The sequence below is a fragment of the Hetaerina americana genome, unplaced genomic scaffold (genome assembly GCF_022747635.1).
Source record: "Hetaerina americana unplaced genomic scaffold, ioHetAmer1.1.p SCAF_6, whole genome shotgun sequence".
NCBI lineage: Eukaryota > Metazoa > Arthropoda > Insecta > Odonata > Calopterygidae > Hetaerina > Hetaerina americana.
In genome coordinates, this window is record NW_027287205.1 from 80,116,012 (window position 1) to 80,128,446 (window position 12,435).

At 35.6% G+C, this 12,435-nt stretch overlaps 1 long non-coding RNA gene across 1 annotated transcript; it reads right to left on the bottom strand.

The window, feature by feature from the left end:
* Window positions 1–2,103: 2,103 nt before the first annotated feature.
* Window positions 2,104–12,057, bottom strand: LOC139695365 (uncharacterized). Its single transcript, XR_011702306.1, has 3 exons — window positions 12,029–12,057; window positions 7,855–7,903; window positions 2,104–2,136 (listed from the first exon to the last, which is right to left on the bottom strand). It is a non-coding gene; the product is annotated as an uncharacterized lncRNA (long non-coding RNA).
* Between the last annotated feature and the right edge of the window lie 378 nt (window positions 12,058–12,435).

Genomic DNA, 12,435 nt, shown 5'->3' on the forward strand with positions numbered 1-12,435 from the left:
TGGAAACAATGATCAGCCTGAGCTATGAACAGTCATTACAAAAAGTTTTTACATATTATGAAGTAAAATCAATATTTCATAAATGTATTATTCATTAACTGGATTTTCTCTGCTAATAATTCATCAGCGAAATCATTTAGAGGCATATTGTTCATAAATTCTCTTTAGAATTATTATGCTTTAACATCATAATGTAAACGAATAATCATATATGAATGATCATCAATTATCTTACAGCATATGAGATGAATCAAGAAGTTTTTATGATGAAGAATGAATGGGATTTATGAAAAGCACCTATAGCAGGAGGTACAGTTAAAATGGAAGAGGATACTTATCATTGCATGCATTGTAGCACTGGCAAAATGTCTTATTGTTTTGTTCAGCAAGGTGTCTAACGCTGAGACTGCTAAGGCTTTCATTGTAGAGGCAATGATGATTTTTATTGCTGCAATATCCAAATCTTCTACCACTGATAATGAGATGTTAATCAAGATGCCAATTGTTAGGAACATTGATATGCCAATCTTATCAGTGTGTCTGCCAGCATTGATCCTAAAACTATGCCAGCTGAGAATATTCATTAAAATTCGGTCCAAAAAGTGGCCCTGCACTTAGGGACTTGGTTTGGAGCATGGGCAAAAACCTTTCTGGACATGGTACAGCTCCTTCCAGACCTTAATTAACCCGATAAATTTCCAGGTCCTCAATAGAAATATATCTCACCGAAATGGGCCAGCTGGTTTTCTCCCATATTAGCAATAAATGACTGGCAAATGACTCATGGCAATTATGAGTAGGGGAGGAGTGGTGGTCAGGGGGAGAGACGAAGTAGGGATACAAAAAAAAAGAGGGAAAGGTTAGGGAGTGAAAGCAGAAAGATCTATTTAATTTTACCATTAATGAGGAAGTACATTTTTCAACACTTAAGATATCATTTTTGTTGGACTATACCATAAATAACAAAAAATTTCCAACTATATTAGTGATGCTCTTCAAACATAGTACTCCAAAATTGATAATTATTTACAGAAAGGAATTTAGCAAATATGCTCATTTCTTTCTCTGCGTATGAAAGGCATTGAAGGCCATTAACTGCTTATTTCTGAGCAATGAGCAGTCAAAAGCTTAAGTTACGTACACATTGAAAGATTATGTCATTTCTTGCTTAATTTATAGAGGAAGAAGTTTCCTGCACAAATAATTCACAATTATGTATTAGGTATTTTTATATTTATAATTATACTATTGCCACAAAAGTGAAATCTAAACTGTTTGATTCATTTTTGCAAATTATAGAACTATTCTTAGTTGTCCAGACTTTTTCATGGTTTCCAGGAGTTTCCAGACCAGGAGCAACCAATCTGCATTTAGTGCTGTGAGAGTGGGACTTGGAAGTACAACTGTGCTTAGTCCCTGACTAAAGCAGAAACCTACCATGACCAGTGGACTACTTTGAAAAATAACTGTTCAAAATATTTCTATATCCTAACTTTAATTTAATAAAAATCAGGGTGATGAATTATATGATTATTATTACATGAAATTATGATATTTTTCACTGGCACCCTCAAAAATGGTAATTGAGATTTTAATAAACCAGACCTCTTCGTCTTGATGCCATTTCATTCCTACCAATTTCTCTCCTCATAAATTAAATCCTTTCTGTCCAGCTTAATTGGTTGTGATAACAAATATTTGGAGATGATAATTTTCCAGTAAATTGTTCTTTCATTAAACAGTCATGCATGAATTATTAGATACATTTGGAGGAACATAATTCAAATTGTACCTAATTCATCTCAAAAATCATCAATTACTTCAACTATATATGAAAATTAAAAATTCTCAAGCAAAGGCTGATGAATACATTTCCTCATCTTCAAAGTCAAATTACTAAACTATACACGTAGTTTCATTTGAAATACTAACATAATTTCTACACAATTCATCAAAGTTTTTTTTCTAGATTCACCTTCCATTATAATTGAAAAAAAAAAAGAATGGAAGCAGAGACAAAAAACACAGTAAACATAGTTACCACCAAAATTAGAGCATTCTCTCTGGGATGGCAGCCTGGTTTCTTGGCTAGAAGTACTAGTGGTGTTCGCTAAGCAGCCTGCTTCAGTTACATTCCTACATTTTGGAATACATAAAAATACTTTACTTAAAATAAGTGAGCAATTAAGAGAATTATCGTGGCATAACATGAGTCAAATATTTAAACAATGAAGGAGTTCATTGCAAAATATTAATAAGCATTTCCAAAGAGTAACAAACGTCACTCAGCATTTCACACAATCTGAAAAACTGGTAACCAGAAGACAAAAATGTAACAATTATTTCAAATATGCATATGTTAAATTAAGACAAATAGTTGCTAATCCCACCACTTGCAAGAATGGAGAGTAAAAAAAAGGATTGTGATTTGATCTTTAATGGGGAACTGTTAAATTTATGTAAAAATTAGCAACTTATCTAAAAATGACTAGTGAATTACATAAAATAATCAAAACACAATTCCACTACAATTGAAAATTGTGGTGGAATTGAGTTCTTAGAAGTTGCAGCCGATACCATTGACAGATCCAAAACTGACAACTGCACATCTTGTAATAATAAATTCAATTCTATCAACATTCATAAAAAAGAGTGAAATATTAAAAACTTTAAGGGCACAGCAAGTCTAAACTGGAATGAAAGCAATGTGGCAAACTAGTAAATTTTCTAATTTCAGCTTCTGTACCCAACTTTTCAACAAAACTATTCCGATGGCTTCTGCAATGTGTTCAATGCTTCATTCTTATTCTGGATGTTTCAATTGTGTAGGTTGTTTTTACCATAAAAGTTTTATTACCAATCCTGGCAGTGAAATTGTAACTGACGAAGCATTCTAAACAATAGCACCCATTCAACACATTAGTAGTGGTTTCATTCTCTCAAATATCCCAACGTCCAATTTTTCCTGTAAAGGATCCAGAGTAGAGTGCCAATAACCCATTATCAGGTTGTTCAAATGGGTAGATTATTCACTGGTCTCAGAGAGAGGCATTCCCTACTCCTACCCACTCCTGTTTCTTCCTCACTCACCTCCATGTTAGTGGCTAATGATGTTTAACTAATTGAATATGTTCATCCTTCCACCCCGAAATAATTTACTCACAACCTTATAATCATACAATTGCACAACAATCAGTCAACTAAAACATAGTTCTATGTTATTACAGCACATGCCAGTGATTCTAAATGCTTCTTCAAACAAGAATCTCATTTGCATACCGATAGAAGATATTTTAAAAAAAGAGAGGCCAGAGCCAAATTTGGCAGTAAAACTAAAAAGAAAACATAGACTGAATGCTCAGTACACAATCAGGATTTAGTGCATGAAGGCATAAATTAGGGAGTAAGGAAGGTCATCAAATAATCATTTGCTACTGTCTGAGAAAGCCAGAGGACCCCATTCTCTTGAGCATTGTCCATTGAATACCATCAACTTTTGGAGGAGATATTACAGTTGCTGGGAGACAACATCAGATGACTATGTGCACCAAACTCTTGCCTGGTCTTAGCCTGAGGTACAATCCAAAATTAGTGAGGCTGTTATCCCCAAATCATACAAGGCCTTGGGTGTTCTGATTACTGCTAGGGCAGTTCTGGTGGGGCTGATGATAGTTGCTAGTAGTAAAGTTGCCTATGCCAGACAGGTGGAGGGGTAGGAGCTAGATGAAAAGTGAGTCTGGGGACTAAGGGACTCTGGGTAATATGGGCATGTGATTGAGAAAAGGCTTCCACAATTGGCATCAATCAAAATCCTGGCATAGCAGAATTGACTGCAGAGTAATATCCAGCAAGCAAGAAGCAGCAGTATAATTAAAATAAAGTAGGAAGAAGTGTAGTAGATAATTTGTGGTGATTGAATATTATTAGCAAGGGTAAAAGCTGAACCAATGACCTTGGTGATTTTACAGATCTACATGATTACAATTATAGAGAGGAAGAAATAGACAGTGTATATAATCAGTTAGATGACATGATCACAGGTGTCTCTGGAAGGAAACATTTGATAGTGATGAAGGTTTAGAATAGAGAGATGGGTAAAGGGAGAGATAGGGAATAAAATAGGGGCAAGGAATGACCATGGGAAGAAAACAATAGAGTTCCGCAAGAGATATGGCTTCATCATAATGGGCACTATGTTGAAATACCATACTGGCATAAGAAATTCCAAGGGATTCAGACAATATACATGGAAAATTCCCAGGGATTCAGAGAAATATCAGTTACACTAAATTATGGTTCAATACAGATTCAGGAACAGCATAACGAAATAACATAATTTCCCAATTACAGTAAATGATTCAGATCAAATTAAGTGCCAATGAAGTGTAGCATACGTTTCATGTGGATAAAACATGGAAGACAAATGAGGAAATGGAAAGTTGAAGCATTAACCAATGGGAAAAGGAAGGAGTTTGCAACAACCTACTTAGGGATTGCACAAGTGCAACAAACTGCAGGAAATGCAATTTACTTTAATGGAGTTCTCCACTGGCACACACAGAAATTTCCTAGGTCAAGGTGAATGATTTCTACACTATAAAATTCCTGCATTTTATCACATAAATACATCCACAGAGATGAAATAAGTCAAAGCACTTTACCCTTTCACTGTCATGCATAATTGCTTACGTATGTCCTTTTAAAATTGCCAGGCTATTTTAATGATGAATTTATAAGTTAGGAAAACTGTGTGTACATACATTATTATTTATAATAATTTGCTGAAAACTTTAAAGTTATAGTAAACATAAACTTCTTTTGAAACAACGTGCCTTAAAGCAATTTTTTTAAAACTTATCGGAGAAAAATTATAACAGTTTTCAAGAAAGAGAAAGGCAAAGTTAAATATTAAAAGAGTAGGGCAAAAACGAGAGCTGATAGAAGAGTTTATCTCTCTTGAAAGTGTTCTGGACCAAAATAGTCAAAGTAATAAGGACATAACATGAAGAATTGCATTAGGCAAGAAAGCATTCAAAAGGAGAAGGGAATTGATGCCAGGGACTTAAGGAAGGATGTTAAGAAAACGCTCATTAAAATTGGAAATACAGCAAGGTTTTGTGCACCACAGTAAAATGGTCACAGAATCAGGATGATAGGCATACATTGGAGGCTTTTGAAATATGGATAAGGATAAAGAAGGTAAAGTGGAGAGAAAGGAAAACAAGTGAGGAAGTACCGGGCATTGTGGGGGAGGAGAGGGGATTGCTGGGAGAAATGCAAAGTAGACAGGAAAGATGGATCCAGAACACTTTGATTGACAATGGGAAGTTGAAATCTGTGATAGAGGGGATAATGTCCGGCAAATAAGAAAGAGATAGGAGCTGGATGTGGATGTTGGATGGAGTGAAGGGAGGGAGGAAGCATGCGGAATTGAAGAGGGACTTACTGTAGTATCAGTTGTGTTTTGTTGGAAGTGCCAAATAAATGTATCCTTGTACAGTTTGTATAGGCTGGGTTCATTCATAACCTAAATTAACTGACAAAATACCAATAATAATAATAATATTCCAGACTCATTGAAAAATTTTTCCCAAATTTTGTAGAAATTTAGTCAACCCAAACTTTTTCTCACCTATATGATCATTCAGTTGAATCCAAATTAAAACAAAATCTAACTCAATCATATATCTACTGAACTACAAGTATATCAACAAGTAAATACAAGAAAGACCATGGTATTAATCTAACACCAAATAATCTACGATCTCGTTAGCACCTCCAAATCATTTATGGAATAATGTACATATTTATAACTGCTGAATTATTTTATTTTAAAGAATTTTAACTTGAAATTGGCTTTCTAAGGGACAAAATAAGTCAAATGTATATCCTAGAAAGCCTTGACTCTTGTAAATTACAAATATTTTCCCTAGTTACAAGAATTAATGGATTATTTAAATAAATTTCTATTCACCGTCTCTTGAAAAGCACATGGAGTTGTTTTAAATATTTTGTTTCTAAAAATATAAATTCAATAATATGACTCTTAACTATAACAACCTAAGAATATTACAATTAAAAAGGGCAAAAACACTGTGCTAACTATAGGAATTGAAAAATTTGTTAAAATTCTTTAACTAGGTAAAATGAAAATTTAATTTTATAATCAGGCAAAATTTATCAAAGTATTATTTAACAAAAGTGTTAGGCAATAGATAAAATATTTCCATTGATCGCAAAAGATTTCAGTTGAGTGCCAAATAAAATTGATTTTTCATCTCTCTGAGCCAGCCAAAGTGTCTGACTACCCAAGGGTAGTGTGTGCAGACAAATATTGCAGTACCAGTCATCAAGCATGCTCCAGTTTCACTGGGCAATGTTATGCCGATATCTGATATCACTTATATTACATGCCATCATCACAAGTACAATTTGTAGGGCATGCTGTCTAAAAAGGAATGGACTTTTTCATAGCTGTGGCACTTAATGGAGAAACAATAATTAAAATGGCTTGCAGAAGAAAATTCCTGAAAACTAGAACCTATACCATTGTGCCTTAATGTGTGTCCAATCCATCTATTTCTTCTTTGCCGGAGAGTTCTCCATATGGTCCTATCGTCTTCTGCTCCTCTATATACTTCCTCATTCCTAATTTTGTCTATTTAATCTTCATCATTCTCTTTCAGCACCATGTTTCAAAGGTCTCTATTCTTCGCTGGTCCACTCTTCCAATATTCCAAGTCTCGGTTCCATAAAGCGCCATGCTCCACACGAAAGTCTTGACGAATTGCTTCCTTGTTTCCAGCCTTAGGTTCTTTGTACATTAATTGCATCTTCTTCATTAATGCGTTCTTAGCTTGGGCTATTCTTAGCTTGATGTCGGTCAAACTTCTTCCATCCCATGTTATGCTGCTGCCCAGGTAGATGGATTCCACTTACTCTAGTTTCACCCCTCGAATTGTGATAGCTGCATTCAGCTTTTCTCTCCCACACACAACGATTTTAGTTTTCTTCTTGTTGATGTTTATATTATATTCCCCCAGTACTTGGTCCATTGCGTGCATTGGTTAGTTGCTTGCAGGTCCTCCTGCGTCTCTGCTACTACTGTGATGTCGTCTGCAAACCGCAGCAAGTTAATTTCTTCGCCATTCACCGTGACTCTTTTGATGCCCAATTCTTGTGCTTCCTTAATTTCCTCTTCTAGATATACATTGAATAGTGCTGGCGAGAGGTTGCATCCTTGTCTTACTCCTTTGTTTATTTTGGCATCTATTTTTCTTCCATTTTTTGTTTGCATTGTTGTAACCTGATTCTTGTAGAGGTAATGGATAATTCTTCTGTCGTTGTAGTCCAATCCAATTGCTTCTAGTATCTTGAACATTTTGTTCCATTCAACGCTGTTGAAGGCCTTCTTCAAGTCCACAAATTCCACATACAAATGGGTTATTTATGTGTCTCATTTTTTTGGCCAGAACTCTCAAGCTGAGAATTGCCTCTCTTGCTCCTTGGTTTTTCCTGAATCCAAAATGGTTTTCCGAGAGGTTTTCTTCCATCCTTCTTTCTATTCCCTTACTGTATTTTTTATTATTATATAATATTAATTAATTTATTTAAAATTTATATTTTTTATATAAACTATATAGTTCTAGTGCACTTTATTAATAAATTTTAAAAACAACTGAAAAACTAATTTTAGAATTTTCTGGTTTATTCATCTTTGTAACATGGTAATCTGCATAGTTGCTAAGCATTACAAGGGTTACAGTTCATTAATATGGGATGATGGGGTTCAAATTTCTTTAATGCCAAGCTTCTTGAGAACGTAATCTTACTTATCTTACTTAGATATCTTACTTTGGATGTGCAATTGCCTTGATCCTTTCTCTTACTTCCTTCAGGTAATCTGGAAAAAAGTCATGCATTAAATTTTTGTACTTTGTAAGTTATATCAAGTAATCAAAATTTTTGAGCAAAAACTCACATATTGACACTTTGGCAGTGAAAAGTGACTACTGTCAATTTTGTCCATAGTGCTTGGGAGTCACAGGTAATTTTAGTCCATGTCTTCAATAAAGGTTATACTATGACAAAAAGATCATTCTGTCTACTAAAACTAACCAAGCATTAAGGTTATACATCTTAATAGCTTATGGTGCAATCATAAACCAAATACAAGTAAATGGTCTTTGTACTATGTATTTGATCTGGTATAATATTGAAATTTTTCTGCGAAATGACATTTCTTAATAGACTATTTGAAAGCAAAATTCACTGCAAATAATTAAAGTGACATACATCCTATTTGATCAAGCTTTAAACACCATTACATAAACATTTATCATTACTATGATGGGTAAATGGTTTATCAAATATAGTTAAGGCCTGGACAGCCATAGAAAACCATCCTCATGGAATTTCTTGTTCAATCTTTTGGGCCCAAATTCCCCTGTATTTAAATGCTATTTTCTTTTCAATTGGTCATTAAATTGTAAATTATTCATGAGAACTTCATAGCTAATTCTCAAAATGAGAAATTAAAAAAAAGCTCTAGCATAAGAAACAAAAAGGAAACGATTTGAAAGGGAGGAACATTTCAGCACACTGGTATACTTAAATGTCCTAGGAGTGATATCGTATCTAGCAAAGGTGCTTGGCCCAGCCTTCACTTTACCTCCAAATATAATTTCATTTTCCATTAAATTTTGGAAAATGTCTATCATTAATTTCACTTTCTACATAGTTCACATCAAAATTTAAGTACATAACTCAGTTTTAATCAAAACTAAAACCAACTTCCTTGTTTTTTATAAATACCTCTCTTTTTGAAGTAATCTACCACTTAAGATAGGTTTTGGATGGACAAAACTACCAAGTAAATAGTTTCTCCAAACAAAACACAATCCAGCATCCTCCTCTACAACAAGTCCCTCTTCATCTCTGTGTACTTCCTTCATACTATCCAACATCCCTACCCTACAGGGTGCGTTCCGAAAGTAATGCAATTACTATATGTTTAGTAATTTACTAAAGAGATTTGCACAAACACTTAAAATTCTTCAAAGTACTATTCTTGAGCCTCTACCCATTTTTTCCAGCGACTCTGCCATCACTGGTACGTGCCCTGGGAGGCATCTTTGGGGACCTCTCGCAAGGCTTTCGTCACGACTGATTGGATCTCTTCTATGGACGAAAGATGGGTTCCTTTCAGGACTGCATTAACCCGAGGGAACAAAAAGAAGTCTGCTTTGTTTTGAGCATTGTTTTCACTTTTGATTAGCACATTCTTGCCTTTTTGGGCTTGGGGGACTGGTCGATGTGCCACTCAGAGCTTAGGCGTTTTGTTTCTGGGTCGTATTCAAAAACCCACGTAACATCACCAGTGATGATGTTGTCCAAATAATGAGGTTGCTTTTCAATGCGTAGCAAAAGTTCACTTGAAATTTCCACACAGTTGGTCTTTTGGTCATCTGACAACACCTTAGGCACGACCTTGGTGCACGCTTTCCTCATCGCTAATAAATCCTCAGAAACAATGCGAAACACAAGAGTAGACGACAAGTTCAGTTCATTGGCAACCATCTTGATACTCATTCGACGGTCCAAGTCCAACAATTGCGGAACACGAGCCAAATTGTTGTTGATTTTGCTGGTTGACGGCCGCCCAGAGTGTTGTACATCGTCAACCTCTTCCCGGCCCACCTTAAAGGCCTCTAACCACCACAAAACTTGTGAGTAGGATAGAGCAGAGTCCCCATAAGCCTCATGAATTATTTTGTTAGTCTTCTAAAGAGATTTTTCCAGTTTAGCAAATAACTTAATTGCATAAAGTTGCTAGATCGTCAATCACATTTTTTTCGTGACAACGTCAGCTTGCAGAGATTTACAATAACAGAAATCCTACCACTCACCCAGATTGGAGAGCACTGAGACCAGTTTTGCGGCAAAGTTTTGCGTCTCCCAATTCCAATTGGTTTGATCCCACTCTGACTAATAGTAGCAGTGCTTCTTTACTTTAGGAACACACCCTGTATTCTTGTGCTTTCCTCATTTGCCTAACATTCTCCCCTCTATCACAGTCTTCAACATCCCACTGCCGGTCAATATCCCCTTCATCCACTTTTCCTGCCTCCATAGGAATTCTCCCAACAAACCCCTCTCTTTGCCCACCATGCCCAGTACTTCCTCATTTGTTTTCTTCTCTGTCCATTTCACCTTCTCCATTCTTCTCCACACTCACATTTCAAAAGCCTCCAATCTACATCTATCCTCCTGCTTCAATGACCATGTTTCCGCGCCGTACATGGCTATGCTCCACATCAAAGTTTTAACATGCCTTTTCTTAACATCCTTACTTAACGTCCCTGTCATGAACTCCCTCCTCCTTGTGAAAGCCTCTTTACTTGGTGCAATTCTTCTCCTTACATTACACCAACTTTGATCATTTTGATCCTAAACACTTCTGAGATATGTTAACTGTTTAGCCTGCTCTAGTTGTTGCCCTCCCATTTTCATGTTAACCTTAGCCTTTTTCTATCTGTGAAACCACCCAACTTATGTTTTATTTATATTGATTCTCATTCCCTACCTAACACCCTGAATGTCAAATTCACTCAGGATACTTACAATCCCTTGGCTGACTGACAAACTGGAGCTTGGTCATCATCAAACCTAACTGATTTTACTAATTACCCCTGACTTTCATGCCTATCTCTTGTTCTCCCCACGCTTCTTTAATCATTTCCTCAACATATATGTTGAACAGCACCGGTGATTTTGAATTGAAGAACGATTTAATATAGTCTGGGATGCCTTGGTGTGTATCATCACGCAAGAATACAAAATATACTGCAGACATAGTTGATCTAAGGCCATCAAAAACTGTCACTAAGTTCTAGATCTTTATTTAGTTATTTCCCAGTAACTTTTCCCGATACTTTTTACACAAACCTTGTAAATGTCTTCAGTTCCCATCTCCAGATTTAGTTTGTACCACAATGACACTAGACCCATTAAGGCAGCAAGCTCTTAAATATGTAACTGTACATTTTAAAAACATGGAAGTTCTTGAAGGGGTTTAATACCAAATGCACTCCAAATGATTCATGCGCAGGAATTATTCAGACACCTTTTACCAGACACACTGTCACTCAATGTAGCCATTGTTACAATTACACCGCTCCCTAGGGCAAAATATTCCTCTCATTCAACAAAAACAATCTACAGAAAGATATATATTAAGATAGACTGTAAAGATGAATCCTAAGCAGAAGCCCCTTTTCTAAACAAAGGATATTGGTCTCCGCTGAAGATAACTTTATTCAAACTTCTCATTACATACACTTCTAAATTCCACCAAATTGAGGCATCATGCAGTCAACAGAAATATTTCTATTACTCAACCCATTTTCAATGACAATTTCTTCTAGCAGCTACAACGAACCTCAATTTTACATTTACCATCCTAATATATTGAAGAAAAGGAGATGTATATAAGGATGCTAACATAAACCAGAAGTCAGCCAATTTGTGGGTCATCTGAAAAGTTCTCTGCCTCACCCATTGCCGGCATCACTACTTGCATGATATTTGTTTTCTCATATCAGCACCAATTTGAGTAGATGCCATGTGAAATTGCAAGACATTCTATCCAGCAGTTTGCCGTAGGCTGTTGTTTGAATCATTTGCGGTATGTGTGTTGTTAGAAATGGAAAAAAATAGAGTGTCGTACAGTGATAAAATCCTTCATAAACGAAGTTTTAATTATTATTATTGGTATTCTACCAATATAGGTAGGTTTTGGATGGACAACAACTTCCAAATATTATCTCTATTCTCTCCTAACAAAACACAACATCCCACTCTATTCCTTCTTCCCTTCATTTCATCCAACAAATCTATCCCATTTCTGCCCCTTCCTCATTTTCCTAACATTTTCTCCTCTATCACAGTCTTCAACATCCCATTGCCAATCAATGCACTTTGAGTCCATCTTTCCAGCCTTTCAGTCTTACAGTATGTTATTACTTACCCCTTCCAGTAAACTGTGGTACTTTTTTGGTGCTCAGAGGTAAAACAACAGCTGCTGTGAACTCTTCATATTCCACCTGAAAAGAAAATAAACAATATGTGTAATGGCATTCACTGGTAAATTTAAAATACCGATACAAACATAATAATCCAAATCTCAAGAAAGTATTCATCATTATGAACAGTTCTTCATACAATTATTGTTTTCAATGAGCTTAACTCTAAAGATAATCAGATTTTCTCCTTGAACTTGCTGTTTCATGATCCTAAATACATGGTTGGTATACAAAGTATCAGTAACAATTTTTCCCTGAAGTGTTGAAGTCATACCATCGGTATGAAATCAATACTTCAGGGAAACGTCAGGGAAAAATTGTTACCGATGCTTTTTATACAAACCTTGTATGC